Genomic DNA, 16,582 nt, shown 5'->3' on the forward strand with positions numbered 1-16,582 from the left:
CCAAGTTTAGAACAGAAGTTGCTGTTAATAGGGGATACTTAGTAGGACATGTAAAATATTATATGGTAACTGTAAGAATCAATCAAAGGAGGTTAGAAAAGATTGGTAAGAGAGAATGGAAAAACAATATACAAAAGAACAATAGGAAGGTATATGTATAGCTCCCAGGTCCGCAACAAAATCCAGAAGGTTTGGGATTTATACTTAGAAGTGTCTGCATGGGTATTTTTATACATACCCCAAGTAGACTCCAAAGTATTTTTACTCAGATAGATAGCAAATGCTGGAGATGTAATAGGACAGATAAAGGTAATTGGGAAGATGTTTTTGGAAGTATGACAATAGGGCAGGTTTTAAAAACTCCATGCCTTGTACTTTTCAGAAATATTGAGAGAACAAATGGTTGTAACATAGGGAATTATTATTATTATTATTATCATTATTATTATTATTATTATTATTAAGTTTGGTTGTATGGTCTGAATTGCCTGGTATGATAAAGCTCTACTAACTGTAATGCTGTTGACCACCAAAAAAGCAGTTACTAGAAAATGGAAATCAAAATGCAAACCAACTGTAGTTACAGTACTGAATATTGTAAGGGAGTTAAAAGAACTGGAGATGGGATCTTTAGAAAAGGGAAGGAGCAAAGTACATGGACATAAATAGAATCTGTGGGGGCAGTACATGTAGAATAAGTTCAGGGAAGGAGTGAGGTTTAAGGGAAGGGTAGAACTGAGCAATTTATGTAATGTTGCAGTGTTTGCTAACTGTTAAAACACGTGTAATGCATGACAATGAAAAATGTTTGATATGGGTTGTTTTCTTTTCTAAAGGCAAGTTTGGGTTGTATAGAACTTCATGACAAGGTAACAATTATTCATTCTTTACAACATAGGAATTTAGTAAAGGCGTTTTAAGAAAAACTGCCACTAAACAGTAAGAGAACAGTGTAACGTTCACAGAAATAAATAGTGTAACAATAGTAAAAATCTAGTTTAACTGGCAAAATGTGTTTAAAAATGTAGAGGAACATGTCCTGTGCTGCAGTTAAAAGAGTTAACAGTGTGTAAGCTGTAGTAGCTGATTCATAGCATTTATAACTGTTTGCTGTACCTGTTTCTGCCTGTTTTGTGAAAAAAAGAAAAAAAAGAAAAAAATATCTCTTGTTTTTCCTGCTTTACTAGTTTAGTCCAGTTTCAGAGTTGCTGATTCCTGGGCTTTGGTTGTAGTTCCTGTGTACTGTTTCCTTGCCTTATTTGGGGGAAGGGAAGCTACCTTGCTTTCCTGCTTTACTAGTTTAGTCCAGTTTCAGAGTTGCTGATTCCTGGGCTTTGGTTGTAGTTCCTGTGTACTGTTTCCTTGCCTTATTTGGGGAAGGAAGCTACCTTGCTTACCAGTGGGAGTGGGAAGCATTGAGCTGCCTTTGTCCAGTTTTGTGAGGTTTCAGCCAGTAACTAGTAGTTTATTGGTCGTTTTGGGCCAGTTTCTAGCTTTTTCCAGCCCCTGGTATAAAACTTTCAGCTTGTACCTACTCAGCACAGACTCCACGGGCCAGCAGAGTAATCCAGGCTGCAGAGAGCTGAATAAGCGACTTTTCTTGATACTAAGTATATTTTTGTTGCTTTCCACATCTGAATACCTAGCAACTGTATTTCGCCTGCCTTTCTGTTACATTGAAGCTGTTTTACTGCATTTAACTTAATATTGCACTTGGAATCCTTGTTTGTTACTATTTGACTGTATTTGTAGCAAATTCTTCTGTGTAAGCTGTAGTAGCTGATTCATAGCATTTATAAGTGTTTGCTGTACCTGTTTCTGCCTGTTTTGTGAAAAAAAAGAAAAAAAGAAAAAATATCTCTTGTTTTTCCTGCTTTACTAGTTTAGTCCAGTTTCAGAGTTGCTGATTCCTGAGCTTTGGTTGTAGTTCCTGTGTACTGTTTCCTTGCCTTATTTGGGGAAGGGAAGCTACCTTGCTTTCCTGCTTTACTAGTTTAGTCCAGTTTCAGAGTTGCTGATTCCTGGGCTTTGGTTGTAGTTCCTGTGTACTGTTTCCTTGCCTTATTTGGGGGAAGGGAGGCTACCTTGCTTACCAGTGGGAGTGGGAAGCATTGAGCTGCCTTTTGTCCAGTTTTGTGAGGTTTCAGCCAGTAACTAGTAGTTTATTGGTCGTTTTGGGCCAGTTTCTAGCTTTTTCCAGCCCGCTGGTATAAAACTTTCAGCTTGTACCTACTCAGCACAGACTCCACGTGGGCCAGCAGAGTAATCCAGGCTGCAGAGAGCTGAATAAGTGACTTTTCTTGATACTAAGTATATTTTTGTTGCTTTCCACATCTGAATACCTAGCAACTGTATTTAGCCTGCCTTTCTGTTACATTGAAGCTGTTTTACTGCAATTAACTTAATATTGCACTTGGAATCCTTGTTTGTTACTATTTGACTGTATTTGTAACAAATTCTTCTGTGTAAGCTGTAGTAGCTGATTCATAGCATTTATAAGTGTTTGCTGTACCTGTTTCTGCCTGTTTTAGTGAAAAAAGAAAAAAAGAAAAAAATATCTCTTGTTTTCCTGCTTTACTAGTTTAGTCCAGTTTCAGAGTTGCTGATTCCTGGGCTTTGGTTGTAGTTCCTGTGTACTGTTTCCTTGCCTTATTTGGGGAAGGGAAGCTACCTTGCTTTCCTGCTTTACTAGTTTAGTCCAGTTTCAGAGTTGCTGATTCCTGGGCTTTGGTTGTAGTTCCTGTGTACTGTTTCTTTGCCTTATTTGGGGGAAGGGGCTACCTTGCTTACCAGTGGGAGTGGGAAGCATTGAGCTGCCTTTTGTCCAGTTTTGTGAGGTTTCAGCCAGTAACTAGTAGTTTATTGGTCGTTTTGGGCCAGTTTCTAGCTTTTTCCAGTCCCCTGGTATAAAACTTTCAGCTTGTACCTACTCAGCACAGACTCCACGTGGGCCAGCAGAGTAATCCAGGCTGCAGAGAGCTGAATAGCGACTTTTCTTGATACTAAGTATATTTTTGTTGCTTTACACATCTGAATACCTAGCAACTGTATTTCGCCTGCCTTTCTATTACATTGAAGCTGTTTTTACTGCATTTAACTTAATATTGCACTTGGAATCCTTGTTTGTTACTATTTGACTGTATTTGTAGCAAATTCTTCTGTGTAAGCTGTAGTAGCTGATTCATAGCATTTATAAGTGTTTGCTGTACCTGTTTCTGCCTGTTTTGTGAAAAAGAAAAAAAAGAAAAAATATCTCTTGTTTTTCCTGCTTTACTAGTTTAGTCCAGTTTCAGAGTTGCTGATTCCTGGGCTTTGGTTGTAGTTCCTGTGTACTGTTTCCTTGCCTTATTTGGGGAAGGAAGCTACCTTGCTTTCCTGCTTTACTAGTTTAGTCCAGTTTCAGAGTTGCTGATTCCTGGGCTTTTGTAGTTCCTGTGTACTGTTTCCTTGCCTTATTTGGGGAAGGGAAGCTACCTTGCTTACCAGTGGGAGTGGGAAGCATTGAGCTGCCTTTTGTCCAGTTTTGTGAGGTTTCAGCCAGTAACTAGTAGTTTATTGGTCGTTTTGGGCCAGTTTCTAGCTTTTTCCAGCCCCTGGTATAAAACTTTCAGCTTGTACCTACTCAGCACAGACTCCACGTGGGCCAGCAGAGTAATCCAGGCTGCAGAGAGCTGAATAAGCGACTTTTCTTGATACTAAGTATATTTTTGTTGCTTTCCACATCTGAATACCTAGCAACTGTATTTCGCCTGCCTTTCTGTTACATTGAAGCTGTTTTACTGCATTTAACTTAATATTGCACTTGGAATCCTTGTTTGTTACTATTTGACTGTATTTGTAGCAAATTCTTCTGTGTAAGCTGTAGTAGCTGATTCATAGCATTTATAAGTGTTTGCTGTACCTGTTTCTGCCTGTTTTGTGAGAAAAAAAAAAAAAGAAAAAATATCTCTTGTTTTTCCTGCTTTACTAGTTTAGTCCAGTTTCAGAGTTGCTGATTCCTGGGCTTTGGTTGAAGTTCCTGTGTACTGTTTCCTTGCCTTATTTGGGGAAGGGAAGCTACCTTGCTTTCCTGCTTTACTAGTTTAGTCCAGTTTCAGAGTTGCTGATTCCTGGGCTTTGGTTGTAGTTCCTGTGTACTGTTTCCTTGCCTTATTTGGGGAAGGGAGGCTACCTTGCTTACCAGTGGGAGTGGGAAGCATTGAGCTGCCTTTTGTCCAGTTTTGTGAGGTTTCAGCCAGTAACTAGTAGTTTATTGGTCGTTTTGGGCCAGTTTCTAGCTTTTCCAGCCCCTGGTATAACGCTAAGCGTTAAGCGCGATTTAGAGCGGAGCTGCCACTGTTGCACACTAGGGCAGTGCCGGTTAAGCAGGTTTAAACTATTCGGCTACCTAAAGTCCACTCTTCAAATTTTCCCTTAAAACTACCTTCCTCGAACTATACTACTGATCAAATCAGCGTATCCTATAACTAAAAGATCAACTCTACTTGACTCCAAGTAGACTATTCTCTATCTATTAAACCTAGCACTTGCTCCTACAGTACTTATTACCTTGATACGGCACTCTTGTCATAGATAGTACCCCAAAAGGCAACCCCCATTTCTCGGTCACCCACGCCCGGAATCTTTTTTAAAGTTTTCGTCTACCCTTCTAGCATGTCGAGGGATCAGTTGCTAGTGTCCTCTCCTGCTCAGCTGGTGAACCTGGGAATATTGAGGCAATGTTTCAATTGCCTCATGTACACAGACAACCCTTTCCTCCTCCCACAAAACACAAATACATGCGAGAGATGCAACTATACGGCCAAACTGGAGGCTGAGCTCTCTCAACATAGGACTGGCAAGACCAGTCAGGAGGAGAAGGTTACCACACACACTATAGACCCAGTCCCACATAGTACCATTACAACCTCAAATCATACACATAAACACACAAAGACATACTCGGAGGCTCTGATCAAAAATCTACCAAAACAGCAGAGGCCACCAAAGCAGACACCCAAACAACCACCACCTCAGAACACAACACCCGCAACACATAGACCTCACAGTCAGAGTGTCAAACAGTCACAGCCCTTAAGGCCAAACACAATGCCAGACACACTAGTCATTGGTGACTCCATAGTCAGACACACTGATGTCCCGCTCACCAGACTGAGTAAGGAGAAGGTCACAGTAAGCTGCCTGTCGGGTGCTAGAATCCGCCACATAACGCAAGCACTCAGGTCTCTCAACAGCAGGTACAAATATGACTCAGTCATTGTCCACGCTGGTGTAAACGACCTGAGACGAGCCTCCTTGGACTACATGAAAAGAGACATTGAGGAGCTCTCTGATTATGTAGCCCAGGCAGGTATGACCCTGACCTTGAGCAGTATCCTACCTTCACCAAGAATGATGCCACAATACAGAGATAAGATGATCAGCTTTAACAATTGGCTTAAACACTGGTGTCATTCAAAGGGGATCCAGTATCTGTCTTCCTGGGATGACATGCTGGACAAGCCACGCTGCTTCAAGGGACGGCTTGCACCTGTCACCCTGGGATTCCAGATATTGGCAAAGGCTCTTGCCACCCCATAGTGCCTTTTTAGGCAAGGCTCAAATTCTAAACCTACCACCCTAGAACACAAAAAGGAAAAACTAAGGGTAATGCTGCTCAATGCCAGAAGTCTAAATCTCAAAATGCACGCACTCGAGGCCCTTCTCAGTATGGAGAACATCGATGTCTGTGCTGTGACAGAAACCTGGTTCAAGGCTCCTGAGAGCACCCCAGCTATCAGGTTTTACCTCATATCATGCGTTCCGGCCCCAAAATCCGGACAATACCAAGAAAGGAGGGTATCCATATTCATCAAGGACACCCACACCTCAAGACTGGTGGCAACGCACGATGCATCGGAGACCATCCAGGTGCAATTAACCATAGGCAAGACTGCTCTGCAAATTGTAGCATGTTACAGGCCACCCTCACAAACTCAGGAAACTCACATGGCCTTCCTGAAAACACTAGAGGGATAAATGTATCACCAAACACCATCATACTAGGTGACTTCAATTACCCTAATATAGACTGGGAACACTACTCAAGCCCAAACACCCTAGCCCAAAAGTTCCTGGAATTCATAAACTCAAATGCCATGGAACAACTAGTCACCATCCCCACAAGAGGAGATAACATACTTGATCTCATCATCACGAACATGGGAGCACAATGTTCAACACCGGAAGTATACCCCTCACTGGTGAGATCAGATCACAAACTAATCTCGCTGGAGGTCCTCATCCCACCCCACCTGAAATAAAAAGACCACAGTAAAGAACTTCTCAAAAGCCGACTTCACACTTCTAAAGACTAGTGTGGTCTCCTTTCAGGCCCCGAGCTGGCGGAAAACAATACTCAAGCCGCTGAATCACTTACAAACGCCTTCTACCAGCACCTGCAGGACTGCATGGATAAGGCAATCCCAAGCAAAACAAAGACTCTTTGTACCAAAGGCAAGCGTCCAGTCTGGTGGACCCCAGCCATAAACAAACTCTACAACAAAAGGAGGAAGCTACTACAAGATAGAGCAAAATCCTTAAAAGGTAAGACACCCTTGATCACTATAAGTAAGAAACTAAGAGCTCTCATAAAATCATCCAAAGCAAATTTCGAGAGAAAAATAGCTAAAGACTCAAAAGACAATCATAAGGCCTTCTTTAGCTATGTTAGAAACCTAGGAGGAAACTCCCAGATATGCTCAGAACTAGTTCAAAATGATGTGAAGATTACTGATCCTACAGACATTGCCAACATACTGGCTGACAGGTTCAGTGCAAACTTCTCCCCTCCCCAAAGGAGAGATATCTATACCAAATGAGTCGAGCCCCACAACCACCTGCAGCCCCCAAGTGACAACTCCTCTCTCCAAACGAAAAAACACAGCATCCATGGGACCCGATGGTGTCCCCGGCTGTGTGCTCCACGAACTCAATGAGGAATTAAACCCACAGCTAGGACAGCTGTTTAATCAAAGTCTTACCTCTGGATACGTACCCAGGAGTGGCACTGCAACTGTGGTCCCACTTCACAAAGGCGGTGCCTCCACAGACCCTGGAAATTACCGCCCATTAGCTTGACAAGCCTTATCTGCAAAGCCATGGAGAGGATCATAATGGACCTCATAAATAAAGACATAGGGAATTTGCAGACTTTGGATCCAACCCAGTTTGGCTTTGTCAAAGGCAGATCATGCCTTTTAAACTTGGTTGACGAAACAGGGACCAAAGCCATTGATGAGGGAAAGGCAGTCCATACAGCCTACCTCGATCTGGCTAAGGCCTTCGATACAATACCCCACTCGGGTATCATTGAAAAACTCATCAGCTTAAATGTTAACCCATACATCACAAGATGGGTTGCAAACTGGCTGAGTGACAGAACCCACAGGGTCAGAGTTGCTGGCGCCATGTCAGACTCAAAGCCTGTCACAAGTGGTGTCCCACAGGGCTCAGTCCTGGGCCCACTCTTGTTTGGCATCTACTTTTCCGAAGTACAAGCAAACACAGGAGGGTTATGGCTGACAAAGTTTGCAGATGACTGCAAACTGGGCCATAGTAGAAAACACATCTGACACAGATATCCTTCAGAAGGGTCTCACAGAAACGGATAACTGGTGCCAGAGCCACGGCCTAATGTTAAATGCCAAAAAATGCATAGTCATACCCTTCGGGAAAAACAAGGTTACCCCTAGCTACCAAATAGGTGGCAATCCACTGAGCACAGAAGAAGTTATCAGGGACCTGGGGACCCAGGTTGATAGTAGTCTGTCATTCGACACCCATGTAGCTAAAGTAGTTAGGAAGTCCTTCTACATTGCCCACCTTATCATGAAGGGATTCTCATCTAGATCAAGGGAGGTCATAGTCTCCCTTTACTCATCACTCATCAGACCAATGATTGAGTACAATGCCCCATTCGAATGTATCTGACCCGACACTTGCAGCAGCTGGAGAGGCCACAAAAGTTCCTCACCAAAAGGATAAAGGGTCTCAAAATCTGTCCTATGCTGCCCGACTGAAAGAACTCCAGCTCTATTCAGTCGCACCGCTTGCTCAGAGGTGACCTTTGCCTAACATACAAGGCCATGTCAAACCCAGATTTGATGAATATGCTTCACCTCAAAAATCTAGATCCATCAGAGCCACAAGGCGGAGACTTAAACCTCGACACGGCTATTAATAGGACGTGCTGGAGGGATAGATTCATCACCCAAAGACTCCTATGCTGTGGAACAAAATCCCGGTACATGTGAGGCAGAGCACCTCGCTGGCCTTGTTCAAGAGAAATCTTGACCAATGGATGGGAGATCGCAGATATACCCCAGGAATTACCTCAGTGTCACTGCTCGACAGAGGCACAGCAAAATAATGGGTATAGTTCCCCATACTAAAGGGGTGGCGTAAGCCACAAAACAATGGGCTAGGCTTATAAATGCCCTCGGGCAGATAGCCTAGTATGAACCTATGAACCTATGAACCTATGAAAGCTGAAAAAGTTAAAACTGTTGCTAAAAGATAAAGCAAGAATGAAACACAAAGTGAAATCACTCTAATGATGACAATGATACAGTTGGAGGAGCTCAAGGTACTGCCAAGGAACTGCTGTTCATTTGAAGTTAAAACCTTCTGCATTAGTTGTTCTACACATGAAAGAACAAAACACCCATCCCTTAATCAGATTTATATGTAGTATGGTGGCAGAGCAAATTTTGCTCAAGCATGTAAAAAGCAATGTGAGTGTGTTTCACATAATTTACATGTTATGAAAGTGAAAATGAGAAAGAAGCAGTTGTTTATTAGAATCACACAAATGCAGACTCCGTATTCACTGCAGGCTAAGAAAACATAATGTGTTGAAGGCAGTTGTCGGAATGAAAATCTTATTAGTGGTAAATTCACTGAATTTAATCCAGACAAATGAGCCAAATTAAATAATATTTTGATAGACTTTAGATCTACACTTCAAAGTTTTGGAGTTAAAAAGTCAGTGAGTTACTTTATACTTCATGAGTTCCATATGTCAATAAAGTCAGTGGTCAAGATACTAAAGTTATATAAAAAAAAAATAAAAATGCTATGGAATGATTTAATGTTCTGCTATTGCATCACACTGTAAAATAACCATATGCAATTGAGTGGTTTAATATGCAAGATGCTTGGAAAGGTAAAACAAATGCATAACATACAAGTACAATGACATTTCTACATTCAAGGTGACACCTCCTCAAATGATTTATTGACTGCTGTTCAAGGGTAAAGAAGCAGAATGCTGCACTGAAAGCATGAATGCTGCCAAAGCATTAAGAAATAGTGCGTTATACAACACAACTTTGGTGCATGTACTATTCTGTACACTAACAGTAAAAAGGTAGTACAGAAGACTAATATTAACAATACTAATAGATTCAGAAAGAGAATTTTGCAGAAATGAGTTGATGTTTTCCAGGACAGTGCCATACTAAAATGTCTGCTGATGTAGCAGCAGTATTCCTTGCACCAAAAAGTGTGCCAAAAAGTTATAAGGGAAAGAATATGGCAGTAACTTAACAAGAATGGAAATGTTAAGTGTCATTATAAAGCAAATCAGAACTACAGAACACATAGACAGTATGGCCCTTAACTGAAATGGGGCAAACTCTGAATCTATACAGATAATATTTGAATAAAATAATCAAAAGAGAGTATTATCCACTGTTAACAGTTAAAATTGTGTCCAGTATACATGATGCAGTATACTCTTCTGTGTTGGATACTAAGGACAGTTTCTTGAAAACCTAGATAGAAGAAGGGAAGATAAAAACTTTATACAAATTTTTTCAGGCTACACTTTGGTATCAATTAATTAAGGGCAGCACAGTGGCACAGCCATTAACGTTGTCACCTCACAGCAAGAGGCTCTCCGGTTCGAGTCTCGGCTGGGGTGCCTTGTGTTTGGAGTCTGCATGTCCTCCCTGTGTTCATGTGGGTTTCCTCCCACATTCCAAAAACATGCATCTGGAGCGTTTCTCCCCATGTCTCTGCTGAAAATAGGTTCTGTCCTAGTCAGACTTTCCCGGTCAACAAATGTTATATAAATTACAACTTAGAACTGTTCCAAAAAGCTGTAGCACAGATTGTAAAAGGTCTGAACGTTTTGATAAAGTTATGATGATTTGTTGAAATGGGATCAAATCATGCATTAACACAAGACTGATTTAACAGATTAAGACACAGTAATCAGAAGTGATGTAGACATAAGTGTCAGATTTGGGTAAGTGGTCTGAAGTTTATGGATTCATTCTAACATCAGAAGGTCTGAAGCCAGATGTTGATAAAGAGCCATAGTGCAAAGTTTAAGCAGAAGATAAGAAAGCAGTAAAGAGATATTTTGAGAATGGTACAGTGCCTTGCAAAGTTCATACCTAATATGATAGATATTACAATGTCTTTTGGGAAAGGTATCAGAACATGTTGCAAATAGGTTTAGGTAGTCAAACAAGAACTGATATTGTGACATCATTAACCGAGTTTTAGTACAAGTCAATGTCAGTCAGTTTGAAAATGGACCAGTACTTTTTTAAGAGAACAAGCCTGTATCTTGTAGATCAAGAATAATTACTGATGCACAATTATGTTATGCCCAAACTGAAAAGGATATGTTAACCATCATGTATGGGTGTGAGAAATTTCATCAGTACATATGTAAAGACAAATATTGATTAAGAATAGTTTTAAGCTATTGCACTAACATTTCTACTCTTTTAACCTCTGTTTTATAACTGCCCATGAATTAAGCTGCTCATTTTGTGGTGATACGTATATATCAGAAATGTGGTATATAATCTATATCAAGTTAAATAGTAACTGTTGATGGGTTCCTATTAGAACACTGAACACTTGAAAGGTCGAATGTCATATGGTCGACAGCATATGATCGACATTTCAAGAGTTCGAAGGTTAAATGTAATGCATCCGTATGGTGCAGAATGGGATAATTTCCCTTTTCTGCACTGAAGTGCGGTCTCGGAGTTGGTATATTTAAGTAGGGGGGTTGTGGGGGGTGCAGGGGGGCTTGCCCTCCTGCTCGCACCGTTAAGGTAAGTTTTTTTTTTTATTGTATATTCGACCTTTCAAACTTCGACCATATGTTGTCGAACATATGGGATTCGAAGTTTTGAAAGTTCGAATACATAATATAGACCCACTGTTAATTCATAAATGATTGATTCAGTATATGTGTGACGGATCTACACAGTCTACCAGTTTTTTGTTATGCCTCGGGTCACATATCACTGTGTATGTGAGCCACATATCACTGTGTATGTTTGATTACTGCTAGATTGATTATTGCTAGATCTGACATGCTACTACCTCACTATATGCTGCTAATATTGTAACAATATAATATGCTTAAGAGCAGACCTTGCTCACTGATTATTGGTATTACTGAACTTTTGTTAACCTATAAGTTGTTTATCAGCTTAAAAGGTGTTTACCAAAATATGGGGATTTCAAGGAGGGACTATATCACAAGTTTGTGAGCTAACTGTTCTTTGAAAAAGGGAAGTAAGGCATACGACCAGACATTACGAGACTTGTTTACAACTTAGGAAATGATCTGTTTGTTTGTGTCTTTTGGCTTTTCCCGGTTAGGGGTGGCCACAGCGGAACTCCAGTCTGCTAATGATTGGCAGTAGAGTTATATGTGCTGGCTTGCCGGGCCTAATGCACAACCTTCAATGAAGGAATGCCTATTCACGCATGTTGCCACACAGAAGACGCTCTAACTGAGAATCAAAATTTTCTAAAATATTCCATCAACTCATGATGAGCTTGTAATGTCATATTTTCTACAATATTCCATCAACTCATAATGAGCTTGTGATCAATATGTCATTAGTTGAACCTATTGACCCTGTTGTTTGTTCAAGACTATAAAAAGCTCAAAGGCTAAAATGGAAATCATCATCATCCGAATTTTATCACAGTACCAGCCTGAACTGAGCTTAGAGCCATTTTGTCAGTGTCGGCCTTGCCTTGACTGAACAGATAGCTGCACTGGATAGGATTGAAGTCTCCCTATCAGTGGCAAAGATGATTTTGTTTATGCATATGCTTGTAAGTACATGATTTATTAGTCTTGTTCTGTTTATCTAGACAATTTTTGTTTAATAAATTGTTAAGTTTGAGCCTTGGTGTCTTGTGTCATTTCTAATCCTGTATTAACCTCAGACTTTAAAGTAATGGACTAGTTCATTTGGCACAGCGAGCAGGGTCTGAGGTTTGCAGTGGAAATGTCACAACAACAACAACCAATGTTTTTTCCTTTAAAACATATAGGCATAGGTAAAAAGGATGCTGTGTCAGGCACCCCAAATAAGTTGGGCATTAGTACTATGATGCCAGCATTATTTGGGAAATGGGATCCTCTTGCTAAGGTATTAAGTCAAGTTTCACCCCCTCCTTCCCCAAAACGTTTGCAAGAAAGACCTAAGGCGGACCCTAATAGTCTAGCTAGAGCTTTATTGGAGCTAAAACTGGATGATAAGGGGAAAAAGGTGAAGGAAGGGGTGGGAGCAGCCAGATGGCTGTTCTTTGAGGCAATTCAGGAATTAGATAGAGACGTAGAGAGACTAAAAGAAAAAGTCTTAGAGTTAGAAGAGCGATGTAAAGAACAGGCGCATACACACAGATTGGATAGAGATGCCTTGGAGAAGGCAGATATGGCACTTGTTAAAGTAGTAGAGGAAGCTGAACACTGGAAATCTAATTCAGTGACTCTAGCTACTCAAATAATTCAACAGCGTAGACAATGAAATGAAAAAAAATTACACCATCTGCCATCAAGGCCCCTGGTTCGTGCTTTGCTGCTTAAGGCAGAGTTTGACCCCGAGAAGTGGGAAGGTGATCTCCCCTCAACTGATGAGGGTGATAGTGATTTTAAAATAGTAAAATAGTAAATTCCCCATCAGTGGAGGCACGTCCAGTTATTGAGAAAAAGGGACAGTACACTGGGGGGGGGGGGCACCACAACAATGGGTTGAGGTGCAAAGTTATACCCAAGCTGAATTATTAAATGTAATCCAAATCTATAAGCAAAAGCCAGGGGTAACTGTTTTAGCATGGTTTCTTTGGGTTTGGGACACAGGGGGAGAAGTAGTGCCTCTAAATGCCGAAGAGATGCACCAATGTGCATGCTTGGTGTTTTACCCACGTCTAAAGCAAATAGTAAACAATGTAAACCATGATGATCCCCAGGTAAATACACTAGTGGTGTGGTTAGCCTCAGCTTTCTGAGCTACTTGGCCTGATGCTACAGCAGTAGCTGATAAACATAAGCCTTGAAAAACAATAGCAGAGGCAATACAACAGTTAAGAGAAATGGCTATGTTAGCTACCATTTATTCATTGGAATTAAGGAATGGGGCATTAGTGCTTCCAAAAGAACCATATGCACAAATAATGACCAGCAATATGAGAAGTAAATTAATCAAAAATACACCACAGTGGTGAAAAGGGCAGCTAATGGCTGCCCTGGCAGGCTGTGCAGGTCAGCAGATATGGGATGTAATAGCCACTCTAAATTAAATGGCAGAACTAGTGGGAAAAAAAGAACAAAGAGCTAGAAAGGCAAATGCAGAAAAGCCAAAAGATAAATCTGGTGAAAAAGTCACAAGATAGCAAATGTTTCTGGATACCGAGGAATTATATAAAAAATGAAAGCAAAAACAAAAAGAGAAAGGCTCAAGCTCTGCAGGCAAAAAGCAAACCCCTACAAAAAGTCCCACCAGAAGTACCACTGAAGGGAAGATAGGGTAAAATCAATTATATCCTGACATCCCTACTGATGAGGAGCTAGAACAGTGGCAAAAAGGAGAATTTAGTGATGAGAGATACTGGGGAAAAAAGGAATGGAGAACCCCAGTTAAAAAAACAAAGACAAATTGACTAGTAGGCAGGTCCCCAATAGCTAGGGGTACAGTAAGAGCAATTACACCTGGGACCAATGCCCTTACGTACCTCTTACCATTTTTTGGAGGAGACGGCCACAACATATGATGGCTCTGGTAGACACAGGATCAAAAATAACCATTTTTACAGGCAACCCTCGTAAATTTCGTGGACAATATGTAAAAATTGATGGTTATGGAGGGACAAAAACACTAGGTACCAAAACCAAGGTTAAAATAGCTTTTGGGGATGGTATTCCAATTTTCATTGAAGCAGTAATAGCTCCAGTACCTTAACACATTTTAGGAATAGATGAGTTAAAGGGTAAAACTTTAAAAACTACTGTAGGGCCATTTAGGTTTGAAGTGTGGCATTGTTCAGTCAACGCAGTTAAGGCTGTAGTCCGAGGCAATGCTAAGTGGAAATCACTTTATATTCCCACACCTAAAACAATAGTAAACATCAAACAGTATCGTATTCCAGGTGGGCACGCTGAGATCACTGAAAAGATCCAAGAACTGCTTCGGGTTGGCATACTTGAGCCAACTGTGAGTCCATTCAACAGTCCGGTGTGGCTGGTAAAAAAAAACCTGATGGGTCATGGCGGATGACTGTAGATTATCGAGGTCTGAACAAGGTGTCCCCACCTTTAGCAGCAGCTGTTCCAGACATTGTTACGATCGTGGAAAGGTTGTCTTCATCTGCTGGACCATATCATGCAGTTTTGGACTTAGCAAATGTCTTCTTCTCCATTCCAGTAGCAGAAGAAAGCAGAGCCCAATTTGCTTTTACTTGGGAAGGGAGGCAGTATACCTTCCAAGTGTTACCACAGGGATATCTGCACAGCCCTACCCTGTGTCATGGACTGGTGGCTAGAGACCTAGCCAAGTTACAGCTGGACAAAGTGACTATTTTCCATTACATTGATGACATAATGATTACCGGAGAAAAGTCTGACGTGGATATTGCATTAAAAACTGTAATCCAACACCTCCAAAACAGAGGGTGGGCTATAAATGAAAATAAAACACAACAAGGGACATCAGTAAAATTCCTTGGTATGATTTGAAATGGAGCAAAAAGGAAAATTCCTGCAGTGGCACTAGAGAGTATTCAGAAAATTGCAGTCCCAAAAACAAAGCAGCAGGCATAGGCCTTCTTGAGAACAATGGGCTTTTGGAGGGTATTTGTACCTCACCTTGGACTGATTTTGCGGCCCATTCACTATGTAACAAGGAACAAATGTGACTTTCAGTGGGGTCCCAAACAGCAAACGGCTTTCAAAAAGCAAAAAAGGCCCTACAGCAGAGTGTGGGGCTGGGCCCAGTTGATCCACAGCAACCTTTTATTCTTAAAGTAACAGTTGCCAGTAATGTTATGTCTTGGGGGCTGTGGCTGAAGGATGACACTGGGAAAAAGAGACCCTTGGGATTTTGGTCCAAATCCCTGACTGAAGCGCAAGTGAGATATAGCTCTCTTGAACAACATGTGCTGGCAGTATACACAGCATTGATCCATGTGGAAGGAACAACTAAACAACAAACAATGACAGTTAAGATAGAATACCCAATCCAGGGGTGGTTACGAGATAATAATTTAATAAAAACTCTAATAGCACAATCTTCGACTGTACAAAAATGGAAGTGGTATTTACAGGAAAGGGCCAACATCGTACCTGGAGTATCTCAAGTACAACAGTTGGCTGGACTGGTAATTTTGGATGATGCTGATGCGATAGAACAACAGCGACACGAGCTTCCAAAATCCCCAATCACTGAAGCATTACCATTTGATAATTTAGATGCAGAAAAACATAAACATGCATGGTTTACTGATGGCTCTGCTAAAATTGGATCAAATGGTAGGACCTGGACTGCGGTGGCTTATTGCCCATGAACAGAAACTGTGTTATTTGACAAAGGTATTGCTGGTTCAAATAATCAGGCAGAATTACGAGCTGTTGCCCTGGTCATCAATAGTTTATCACCTGAAAATGAAGCGTACATCTATACTGACAGCTGGGCAGTTTTTAAGGGACAGACAACCTGGTTACCTGCCTGGCAACAACAAAATTAAAAGATCCATGGCAGACCTCTATGGGGAGGGTCAAAAGACTGGCAACAGATTTGGGAAAAAGCTCAACAATGCAAAATCAGTGTTGGACATGTAGATGCCCATGCATCACTTGTAACCAATGAAAGGAGGCATAACCAGGTGTTAGATAAGATGGCCGTGGTACGTGTTGCTGAAAAGAAAACTAAAAGTGCTAGTATGGCAAGATGGGCCCATGATCGGAGTGGGCACTTGGGAAGAGATGCAACAATAGAATGAGTACAAATAATATGCAGTTGAATAAGGAAATAACTACAGATGTTATAAAGCAGTGTAAAATCTGCCAAAAAAATAAACAAAAGCAACTGCAAGCAGAAGCATGTGGACACATTCACCGAGGCACAAGTCTGGCAAATAGACTTTATTGGTCCTTTACTACCGGATCAAAATCAGCAATATTGCCTAACAATGGTAAACACTTATTCAGGATTACTAATGGTGTCCCAATGCAAAAAGGCAAACCAGCAAGTAGTGTTAAAAGGATTGAATAAATTATGTA

This window comes from Protopterus annectens, chromosome 13.part0 (genome assembly GCF_019279795.1).
Source record: "Protopterus annectens isolate FY-2018-M chromosome 13.part0, PAN1.0, whole genome shotgun sequence".
Classification (NCBI taxonomy): domain Eukaryota; kingdom Metazoa; phylum Chordata; order Ceratodontiformes; family Protopteridae; genus Protopterus; species Protopterus annectens.